The sequence below is a fragment of the Balaenoptera ricei genome, chromosome 2 (genome assembly GCF_028023285.1).
Source record: "Balaenoptera ricei isolate mBalRic1 chromosome 2, mBalRic1.hap2, whole genome shotgun sequence".
NCBI lineage: Eukaryota > Metazoa > Chordata > Mammalia > Artiodactyla > Balaenopteridae > Balaenoptera > Balaenoptera ricei.
The window spans coordinates 59414935-59427397 of record NC_082640.1 but is presented as its reverse complement, the minus strand read 5'-3'; positions in this window follow the sequence as shown (position 1 = coordinate 59427397).

Here is a 12463-nt window from a genome sequence, read left to right as displayed (position 1 = left end):
AATTTATTAGAAAATAATATGTATTACAATATGGAGGTACACAGGCACATCTACATTACACAACATGATGCAATCAGATGCTTGCATCTACTTATAATGATTTTACAGAACATAAGATAATATTTAACCAAATATAGTCAACACTTTATATTTGACATTTCAAAATAAGGACTAAATACATATATCATTCAAAAATATATATCATGGGACTACCCTGGTGGTTCAGTGGTTACAACTCTGCACTTCCACTGCAGGGGGCACGGGTTTGATCTCTGGTCAGGGAACTAAGATCCTGCATGCCATGTGGCAAAAAAAAAATATATATATATATATATATATTTATATACATATATATATAATGAATGCATGTATATAATAAATGCATTTATATAATAAATTACATATGTGTATATATATCATGAATGACCAGCTTAAATGGAGGCTAATGAAATGTACTGGTGACTCAAATATTATTGGAAGCATTGTTATTGTTGATTTTCTGGAATGAGGAACAATTCTTGGCAAAGTTCCAAGCAAAACAAAATAACAACTTTTCCTCTTTTTACACGATATTAGCATTCCTGGAAAATTCAGAGTGTATTAAAATAATACACAGATTACTTTTACATTTATTTGTAAATGGGATTAAGTGCTAGGTTCAGATAAGTATAAACATATATGTTGTTACTGTTCTTCTGTTTGTGTGTGTGTTATCTACCTGAATATCTGGCAGCATGTTCCATGGGGGAGGTTGATTCTTTGTTGTAAAATTCTGTCCTATGGAATATGGGAATCTCACATCCATTAAATTCTAAAAGTGCTTCCCTCCCATGGTGACAATCAAAAACACCCTCCCATTTTCTGGTGTGTGTGTGTGTGTTTTTTAACAGCTTTACTGAGATTTAAGTCACCCATATAAAACACTTTTTATTTTGTGATAATTGTAGATTTACATGCAGTTATAAGAAGTAATGGAGGGCTTCCCTTGTGGCGCAGTGGTTAAGAATCCGCCTGCCAGTGCAGGGCACTCGGGTTCGAGCCCTGGTCCTGGAAGATCCCACCTGCCGTGGAGCAACTAAGCCCCTGCGCCACAACTACTGAGCCCATGTGCCACAACTACTGAGCCTGCACTCTAGAGCCTGTGCTCTGCAACAAGAGAAGCCACCACAATGAGAAGCCTGCGCACAGCAACCAAGAGTAGCCCCCGCTCGCCACAACTAGAGAAAGCCCGCGCGCAGCAACGAAAACCCAACGCAGCCAAAAATAAATAAAATAAAAATAAATTAAAAAAAAAAAGGAGTAATGGAGATTCCATACAACACTTCACCCAGTCTTCCCCAGTTCTTAAACAGATTTCAGCAGTTTTACAAGCACTCTTTTGTTGGGAACATGTGTGTATTTAATTCTATGTGATTTTATCACATGTGTAGATTTGTGTGACCACCACCACAGTGAAGATACAGAACATTTCCAAAGATCCCACATGTTGACCTTTTATAACCACATCCACATTTCTTCTAGGCCATACTCCATCATCCCCCTAACCCATGGTAACCACCAATCTGTTCTCCATTTCTATAATTTGTCATTTCAAGAATGTTATACAAATGGAATCACACTGTATATAACGTTTTGGGATTGGCTTTTTTTCACACAGCATCATTCCCTGGGGATCTATCCAGGTTGTTGTATCACTAGGTGGTTCATTTTTATTGCTGGATGTATTCCATGATGTGGTTGTACCACAGTTTGTTCAACTATCACTGAAAAACATTTGGGTTGACTTAAGTTTGGGGCTATTATGAATAAAGCTGCTTTGAACATTCATGTACAAGTTTTTGCATAAACATAAATGTTTACTTCTCTGTAGTAAATGCCCAAGAGTGCAGTTGTTGAGTTGTATGGTAGTTGCCTATTTAGTGCTTAAAGAACCTACCAAACTGTTCCAAAGTGACTGCGCCATTTTACATTCCCACTAGCAAGATATGAGTGGTCCATTGATCCAGTTTTTCCACATCCTTACCAGCATTTGGTGATGTCACTATTTTTATGTTAGCCATTCTGATAAGGATGAAGTGATATCTCATTGTGGTTTTAATTTCCAGTTTGCTAATGACTAATGCGATTGAATACCTTTTCATGTGGTTATTTGCCATCTCTATATCCACTTTGGTAAAATGTGTGTTATGTTTTTGCCCATTTTCTAATGGGAGTGATTTCTTTCTTTCTTTCTCCCTTCCTTTCTTTCTTTCTCCCTCCCTTTCTTCCTCCCTCCCTTCCTTCCTTCCTTCCTTCCTTCCTTCCTTCCTTCCTTCCTTTCTTCCTTCCTTTCTTTCTTTCTTTCTTTCTTCCTTCCTTCCTTTCGTTACTTTTGAGAGTTCCTTATACATTCTAGATACTAGTCCTTCGTCAGATATGTGGTTTGCAAGTATTTTCTCCCAATCTGTAGCACACATGGCTTTCCCCCTCACACATTGCTTTCTGCAAAATTGGAGTTTTATTAGCAAGGAAGAAAAGGAAATTCCTGTAATGTTGGCAACCCCTAGTATCTGTCACATATCACTGCTCTGTAAACTCCATGAGGGCAGGTGCCATATATATGTTATTCAATGCCAAGTCTCCAACATCTAAACAGTACCTGGCACAGAGTGGGTACTAAATAAACGTTTGCTGAATGGATGAAGTGACTTGTTCAAGGTTGTACAACTGGCAGAACCAGATTAAAAAGAGAGGCTGGTAATTTGGTTCTCTTTTAAACATTAAAAAAAAAAAAAAGTAATTCATTTTTATTTAGAAGAGAGACTGAGAACTTCACAGGGGAGCAGTAGAGAAGGAGGACCTTCCCTAAAAATCCAAAAATGACAGTAACTGTCCATGGATCCTTCGCTTTGCCCTTAGGAACTTCATCTCTCGACCACAAGTGAGTTGTATAAGCACTTTTCCCCAATCACATTTGTATTCTTCAAAGAGAAGTTTTCACAATACGTTTTTTTCAAGTTACATTTCTAGTTAGATTTTTAACACTCCAGTAATACTTTTGCACCTTTTTAGCTCAGTGTCTTGGACAATATCCAGTCTGGTTCATCTCTTCTTTTTTAATTAAACTTTTTATTTTGGAAAAATTCAAGGATAGAGAAAATTTGTGAGAAAATTATAATAAATTTTCTAATACACTTCACCTAGATTTATTTAATGTTAACCCTTTGCCACATTTGCTTTCTCTCTCTCTCTCTCTATTTACATATTACATAAATAAGCTCCTCATTATTTTGGGGGGGGTTATTTATTTATTTTTCAGCTTAATTGATGTACAATTCACATACAACACTGTGTAAGTTTAAGGTGCACAACGTGATGATTTGATAATACATATATGTTGTAAAATGATTACTACAATAAAGTTAGTTAACACATCCATCACCTCACATAGTTACCTTTTTCTCTGGTAGTGAGAACTTTTAAGATTTACTCTCTTAGTGACTTTCAAATATCAGTGCAGTATTTTTAAGTATAATTACCAATCCTCATTATTTTTTATTCTAGTTTTCTTCCTGAACCACTTAAGAGTAAATTACAGAAATTATTACCCTTCAACCCTAAATACATCATGTATCTCCCCAAAACAAGGAAAATCTCTTACATAACCACAGTATGATGATCAAATTCAGGAAACTTAACATTGCTACAATACTATTATCTAATTTATAATCCATATTCAAATTTTGCCAATTTTCCCAATATTGCTCTTTCAAGAAACTTTTCCCCCCAATCCAGAATCTAATTCAGGATCAAGTATTGCATTAGATGTCATGTCTCTTTAGTCTCCTATAATCTGGAACAGTTCCTCTACCTTTCATTTTCTTTTCTTTTTTTAATATTTATTTATTTATTTGGCTGCACTGGGTCTTAGTTGCAGTATTCGGGATCTAGTTCCCTGAACAGGGATCAAACCCAGGCCCCCTACATTGGGAGTGCGGAGTCTTACCCACTGGACCACCAGGGAAGTTCCTGCCTTTCATTTTCTTTTATGACATTGACGTTTTCAAAGAATACCTATTGTTCTGCAGCATGTCCTTTAATTTGGGCTTGCCCAGTTGTTTCTCTATGATTAAATTTAGATTATGCGCTTTTGGTGGGGGCACTATATAAGCAATGTTGTGCCCTTTTCAGTGCATCATATCAGGAGGCACCTGATTTTACTTAGTTCCCTTTTTGATAACTAAGCCAACTCTTAATGTAAAATCAGGGCAGAGTTTCAAGCCCAAGTCTGTGGGACTCTAGAGCCCATGTTTTTACCCATCTACAGCTTTGTGGTTAAACGTGGTCTCAGTTACTGTGAGTGGTGGGGTGGAGACTCCAACACTTTTCTAAATCTTCTCAGTAAGGCCTCTCAATAGCTAAGCCCTGAGTGTCCTTCTAACCTACATTTTAATTCTACCCAGAGAAAGCCTATTTGATTATTGATAGTTCCAAAATAAAGGCCATGTCTTAAAAAACCAACATCATGATGCACACGAACACCTGCCATTCCTCAGCTCCCCTTGGAAGCCACTGCTGAGCCTGATCACAGGTAAAGTAAGAGCAGTTGGCTGCCTGCCCTTGGCATATGAAATCAAAGGGAACCATTGTACACCCAAAGCAGGTAACCACATGTTCTGCCCATCTAGTCAAATGGAATGCAGTTAAGGAGTTTTTTCTTTCCGCCAATAAGAGTAGACCACACAGTAAAATTTTTAGAAGCTCACTGAAATCCCTGTCTCTTGCCAGCAGGTATGTCAACGCAGACTTGAAGGGTAGAACGCTATCCTTGGCATTGTGATAAGATATAAAGGAAAGAGAAAAGACTCTTATTCCTCAGGTCCGTATTTCCTTTTCCAAGGGAAAAGACAGAATTACCACCAGTAACATGACATAGGACTTTCGGAAGTAGTGTTATGAGTTGAACTGTGCCCCCCTCCAAATTCATATGTTGAAGCCCTAACCCCCAGTACCTCAGAATGTGACCTTATTTGGAAATAGGGTCGTTGAAGATGTAATTAGTTTAGATGATGTCATACTGGAGTGGGGTGGGTCTTATGACTGTGTCCTTGTGACTGTGTCTCCTGTGGGGACACTAAGGACTGGTGTCCTTATAAGAGAAAACAGGGACATGGATATACAAAGTGGAGGCAGCCATGTGAAGAGACGGGCACACACACACATACACACACTCAGGGAGAATGCCATGTGAACATGAAGGCAAAGATCAGGGTGATGTGCCTACAAACTAAGGAGAAAGGCCTGGAACAGAATCTCCCCCACAGCCCTCTGAAGGAACCAACACTATCAACACCTTGTTTTCAGGTTTCCAGCCTCCAAAACTGTGAGACAATAAATTTCTGTTGTTTAAGCCACCCAGTTAGCTGTATTTTGTTATGGTAGCCCCAGGAAACTAACACAAATATCTTTTTGGAATATCCAAGGTGCAGTGAAGCTAGAATAGTAGAATAGTCAGGAGACCTGGGTTTCAATCCCAACTCAGCCCCAAACACGCTGTGTTGCTGTATCCAAATGAATGAATTTATCAGTCCTCAGCTGTAAAACTAATTGAAGTAACTGTTCTTCTAGTTTCAAGAATTATTTTATATAGTCTGTGATTGTATATTTCCAGTTTAGGACATATGCCTTTTCCTTTGTCCCTCTCACCAAAGAAATCATGGTATCCTATCAAATTAGACTTCCTAAATGTCTCTTGGTTTCATCTCCTCTGCCTCTGCCTTCACTGGGGCTCTGATCATTTCTTACCTGGACCATGTATTAGGTTGAACCATATGGAATTGATGACATTTGACCATTTTCTAAAAAAAAAAAATCATGATTTTACATGATTCCACCTAACAGTCATTTCCTAACTGGTCTCCCCCTGACTGCTTCAGGCTTGCCTCCTCTACCCTCTTGCCACAGCTCCAATCACCCTTTTTATCACCACCAAGATAGTCTTTCTGAAACACGAATCTGATCATGTTTGCTTAAAATCCCTCAAAGTTCTCCCCATTGTCTTCAAGATAAAATCTGAACTTTCCCACACAGCATTTGAGGCCCTTTGGACCTCATCCTCGCCTATTCTCTGTCTTACCTCTTGACACAAGTGCCATTCTTACATAAGCTGTACCCATACAGAACAAATGCTGTCAATACTTGGATTTCCCTGAAAATAAAGTTTATGTTACCTCAAGCCTTTGCACATTCACCAGCTAACTTCTAGTTGTCCTTCAGGAACAGTAGAGGCTCCTCTTTATGAAGATTTCACTGCTTTCACCCACTTCCCACCACCTCTGCCCTGGGCTTCCTCTTTCTTGCCCTCCTAGCCACCTTGCTGTAATTCTTGGTTTATTGTCTGTTCATTCATTAGACTGTGAACTCCCTGAACACAGGGGCCAAGTTTTAACTCTATCTCCCTATGTCCTAGCACAGGGCTTGGCATATGACAGTTGCTCCAAAAAGTTGCTGAGTAAATGAATGGATGAGTGAACTACTGAATGAATGAAAGAAACCTGATCATGCATATAAGAATTTCCAAATTTGTACAACAGGCGAATTAAACATAAATGATTTGAATTATGAAATGACTTATCTTTGAAAAATAATTTTCTACAGGAAAATTCTGTAAATAGCAAGTTATCTTAGTGAATTTGAAAATATAACTCGCATTTAAAAATTCGATTGATGGAAACTTAACCCTTGTAAAGTGGTGCCCTGGATACTTCAATTTGTTTCAACCATTACTTAAATATTATTAACTACATTCCAGAATGGGCAGGATTCAACCTGCCCTTGAGGAACTCATAAATAATGTCATTATAAGTGGTAATAAAAATAATAATAGCTAACACCTGTTAAACGTGTTTAAATACTTTACATGCATTATCTCATTTAAATCCTCACAACACCCATCCCATAAGGCATTTGTAACTGTTAGGATGTTTTTAGCTGCAAGTAAAAGAAACATCCAACTCAAACTGGCTTAAATCCAGGCCACTGCTTATATCCATTGGAGTACTTACATTTTCTCAGAAACATTTAGCTTGCTTAAGCACCATCACAGCTTCACACAGAATCAGAGAAAGGTAACACTTCCTAAGTGGCTCACTTCCCTGGAGAGAGCAGCCGCAGTGACCAACAAACATTTCTCTGATGATCGATCTCAGCTAGGCCATGGGGTAGGGGCTGGGAACACAGAGGAGATTAGGATGGCTCCAGGCTTGTCCCTTAGTCTCACTGAAAGATAAACAGACAATGACCATGTGTCCAAAGAGTCAGAAAATGACTTTACTGGGAAGCAGTAGTGTTTGAACTCAGAAACTTTGTGGTGGACCTTTCCTTGCCAGCACTGTGGACATTTGATATCAATTTCCTGTTTCTCCTGCCCAGAGGACTCTGATCTCCTTTCAGGCAATTCAACCCTTCCCCACCCCTCATTCACAGGTCCACCATGGGGCTCAGTATTTAGCCCCGGAATTGGGGTTTAACATAATTAGAAGCAAAAAATTACTACAAGAGTTTTGCTGGGCCGTCTGAAAAAGGGAAGCTTTCTTTTTTCCTCTAGAAGTTGTGGGGAGTGAGGTTGTGACATCTGGAATTGCTGTAGCCATTTTTGCCACCACAGTGGTGAGCCTGGAGCCATGGGGTCCACTGTGTGGAACCTGAGAATGAAGCCAAGATTCTGAAAACAGACACAAGAGATAGAGAAATACTGGACTTCTGGTGTCATCATTTTAGCTTGTGGATCAAGCCTTGCCTGGTCTCCACAAGTACCTCCTCTGGAATTTTTTTTCAGTTGTATGAGCCAATACCCACCCTCCAACAGGTTGAGCCAATACCCACTCCCCCTGATAGGTTGAGCCAATTTGTGTTTTGTTTGTTTTCTGTAACTTGCATTGAAAGATCTGATAGCTATTTATTAGCTGTGCAGTTTTCGACAAATTACTTCTCTGAGCTGCAGGTTTTTCAATTGTAAAGTGGTAACAATAACAATGATGACTTGGATAATTGTACAAATTAGATGTATGTGAGGGGTTGTATTAGTTCCTAACAGTGGCTGTAACAAATTACCACAAATTTAGTGGCTTAAAACAACACAGTTTTATTATCTTATAGCTCTGGAGACCAGAAGTCTGAAATGGGTCTCACTGGGTTAAAATCAAGGAGTCAGCAGGGCTGCATTCCTGCTGGAAGCTCTAGGGGAGAATCCATTTTCTTACCTTTTCTGGTTTCTAGAGGCTGCTCTCATTCCTTGGCTCCACTCTCCCTTTCATCTTCAATGCCAGCAATGGTCTCACTCAGACCTCTGCTTCTGTCATCACATCTCTTCCTCTGACTCTCCTGCCTCCCTCTTTTACTTTTTAAGGAGATTTGTGATTATATTGGGCCAACTGGATAATCCAGGATAATCTCTCCATCTTAAAGTCAGCTGATTAACAAACTTAATTCCATCTGCAGCCTTAATTCCCTCTTGCCATGTAAGGTAACATACCCACAGGTTCCAGGGATTAGGATGTGGACATCTTGGGAGTCGGGGGTAGAGGGGATTATTCTGCTGACCATAGGTGTCTAGCCTGTTGTGGACATATATCCAGTACTCAATGAATTACTTCCATAGTCTTTAAAGCACAGATGACAAACATTTAACCCCACTTGGTGGGAATCAAAGAAGATTTCTTAGAGAAGATGATGTCTGAGCTGAGTCCATTCTAGACTAATGTCTACCATTTATCGAATACCTCAGACACTCTGCCAGACAGTTCACATAAAGAATTTGTAATCCTCATAATAACCCTGAAGATAAATATTATTATTAGCTGTGTTGTACAGATTTAAAAACCGAGGTTCCAGAGATATGGAAAAATATGATCCCTCATTAGCACTCATTAGTTAGTTGATGGAACTAGGAGTGGTCAGTTTTGATGAGCAAAAGAAGAAAAAAAGCTCCAAAAATCTTGGGGTACAGGCAGGAAAGGCAGGCCCAGAAGGAGCCTTGCAGCGTGGTTTCCCAGGTTTCCTTGGGTGCCAGGAGGGATGTTTGGGGAGAGAGAGATGAAGGGTGCAAGAATCTCAAAGGAATTGGGGATGATATGGAGACCATACTCCATTTAATGTATAGATTCCATAAGCACTTTTAAAATGTCAGAGCAGGAAGGGAAAATGAGAAACTGTCCAGTTTGAGGGCTTGCTATTTGAGCATGGGTCTTGGTTGAGTTCCACGGTGAGTTATCCAGTGAGATGAGAGCCAAGCAGGAATGGGAAACCAGATTCTGGGCCCCCAGTCCCACATCCCTTACGGGAATGCAGGCCAGATGCCCCGAGGTTGGGCATCTTAGAGAGTCACCCCTCTGGTCTCAGTTCTCTGAGGGCTCTGCCATGCTGCTGTGCACGTGGAGCCCATGGTTTGTGCTCAGAAAACACGGTGAAGTCCGGGAGGTACAGCCTGGGCTGCAATTAGACTAGTAGCCTCTGGGGGGCAGCAGCATGAGGCACTGTCCCTTCGAATGACAGCGACATTAAGGACTGAATGACCTTGGCACCAGTGGTGAATGAAACACTGAGGGAGCAATCAGGGAATGAAGTTCCCAATTGTGTCCTCTAACGTGGCAATGAAAACTGATTTTCTTTTTTACACTTAGGACACCCAGAAGGCCCTTTCAAAGCAGCCATCCTGCTAGGCTTGATATCTATTCTAAAAGAGTTTGTCCCTGGGCTTCCCTGGTGGCGCAGTGGTTAAGAATCCGCCTGCCAATGCAGGGGACACGGGTTCGAGCCCTGGTCCAGGAAGATCCCTCATGCCGCAGAGCAACTAAGCCCGTGCGTCACAACTACTGAGCCTGCGCTCTAGAGCCTGCAAGCCACAACTACTAAGCCCATGTGCCATAATTACTGAAGCCCGTGCGCCTAGAGCCCACGCACTGCAACAAAGACCCAATGCAGCAAAAAATAAATTAATTAATTAAAAAAGAGAAAAAGTTTGTCCCCACTCAGAACACTGCAGCAGCTCTTCTCTCAGAACAGCCCTCAGAGCCCAGGGCTGGACTAGAAGGGTCAGGCTTGAGGGCGAGCAGCTGTTCGGGGGCTGTTCATCTAAAGCTCATAATGTTAAAATCTGACCTTTCCTCCCCAAATCTCAGGTGCCCTGGGCCTTACTCCTACAAACATCTGCTCTTCCCCCACTGATAAGATCACCCTGATCTGAACAACCACCAGATTATGGTAGTGGCCTCCTGATTGGTCTCAAAACAACAGCCAGAGGGAGTCTGTCCAGATGGGAACCAGCTCTTGTCATCCTCTGCTCAGAAGTCCACACCGGCTCTCATCTCACTTGGAGAAAAAGCCAAAGTCCTTACCGTGGCCTCCAAGGCCCTCCGCGATCTGCCCGCTCCTTCTTGACCTCACCTCCTACCCCTCTCCCCCCCTGACTCCACATTAGCCTCACTGGCCTCTTTGCTATTCCTTGAGCACCCAGCACAATCCATTCTCCAGGCCTCTGCACTTGCAGGTCTCTCTGCCTGGAACACTCCTCCCAGACACCCATATGACTTGCCCTTCACTTTCTCTGGGTCCCCGCTCCAATTTGACCTGCTCATTGAGGCCCATCCTGACCACCCAACACAAATGGCAAATCCCAGCATTGCTTATGCTTATTATTCTGCTTTATTCCTCTCTGTAGCACTTATCATGATCTCACGTGCTGTACATTTAACTCACTGTTTGTTGTCTATCCCCTACTAGAATGTGGACTCCATGGGGACAGGGACTTGATTGTTTCATTCACTCTTGTATCCCCAGTGCCTAGAATTGGCACATGGTAGGTGTTCAGTTCATATTTGTTGAGTGGATACATGAATCAATTCACCCCATACGCAAGCTCAGAGAGTACTTACTTCGTTTTTCTGAACACAGAGTGGAGAACATCAGAGGCAGGGACCTCTACTGATCTCTGGTCAGATCCGTCTCTGTGACCTTAGTTAGCTGAGTGCTTAAAGTTTCAAATTGGAAAGGTTTTTCCCGGTTGAGCATATGCCTATGGTGTCAGCAGCAGTGATGGTGGGAAAATGTTTAAAAGCAGAAGCCAGACAAGCTGAGACTCCTCAAATCCATGCAGCAGAGAGCCCCATAGCTCTAGGGAAGACTTCTCAGTGCTGGGCCAGAGGTCACAAAAGCTCACACTCTCTCTTAGTTTTAGGACCCAGAATACTTTTGTGTGTTCCTAAAGCAAGAAACTTTGTCTCTGGAAATGGGGTGACTTGGTCCTGACATTCAGAAAGAACTGTAGGGGATCAACATAGTGTTACATGGAAGGAATTGAAGTTTGGCTCCCAGGTACCTGAGCTCGGAGCATGTTGCATCCTTCTCCTACCTTCTCCCTTTCCATGCTCTCACCACTACCCCATCTGGGACCTGGATTATCTCTAGCCTGGGTTCCTGTCTGACCTCCTAACTGGCATCCACCTGCACTGCACTGACCAGCTGGGCTTCCAGGAGAATCAACTTTGATTACAGTAATTTTCCTGCTCAAAACCCCTAGTCTCTACACAAAGGCCAAAGTCCAAAGTCTCTAGCCTGATATTTGAGCCCTCTGGTACCTGGCTCAGGACACCTGTTTCCAGGAAGGTAATGTCTCACCTTCCCGGCTCACCTGGCCATCTAACAGGTCCTGAGCTTCCCCACCTCAGCTTTTCTGCTTTTGCTCTTTTTGCCCCGCCTCCCACTTGTCTCCCATGCCAGAATGCTGCCCCCATCCTCCCTGGCTATGCAGACCCACCCAACACCCTTGTTCTCCCCGAAGTCTTCCCAACCTTCCACATCTCAGTAGGATCACTTCTCTCTCAACGTAGATGACATAATTATCTGAGCCTTTTCTGAAGATCTCTTTGCAGACCTAGGGGAAGGGCCCTTTAAGACCAAGCAGTGCTGAGCAGAAGGGTGGTTGGGTTGGAGGGCGCTCGGCAGGGTTGCTGAGGACCCCTTCAGCATCACTGCATCACTTTGGCCTGATCTCTGGAGCCCCTCCCCCAACATGCTGGCCTTTGACCTTTTGGAGTCCCACCCTACACACTCCCCTTGCTCCTGGTGTCAAGGACCATTCCTGTCCTTCCTCTGGACTTCCCTTTGCCTGCCCAGACCCTGCATCTCTCCCCTCAGTGGAACTCAACCTTTCATAACGTGAGCATCTATCTCCCAGCACTGGATGTGTCTATAGCATTGAACATTTTCTATCCTCATACAGCACAGCCCCCAGACACAAGCCCACTACTATATTTGGTGTTCAAATATCCCAAATGAGAGGAAAAACTGGCTGTATTGATCTTATTGAAAGATGATATTGTCACGCAATGCAGATACAACCTTGGGGATTTTCAAGGGTAATTTTGACTAAAGAGGATTTTTACTTTAAGTCCTGACTTTAAGACCTAGCCCTGTATGAGCTATGAGT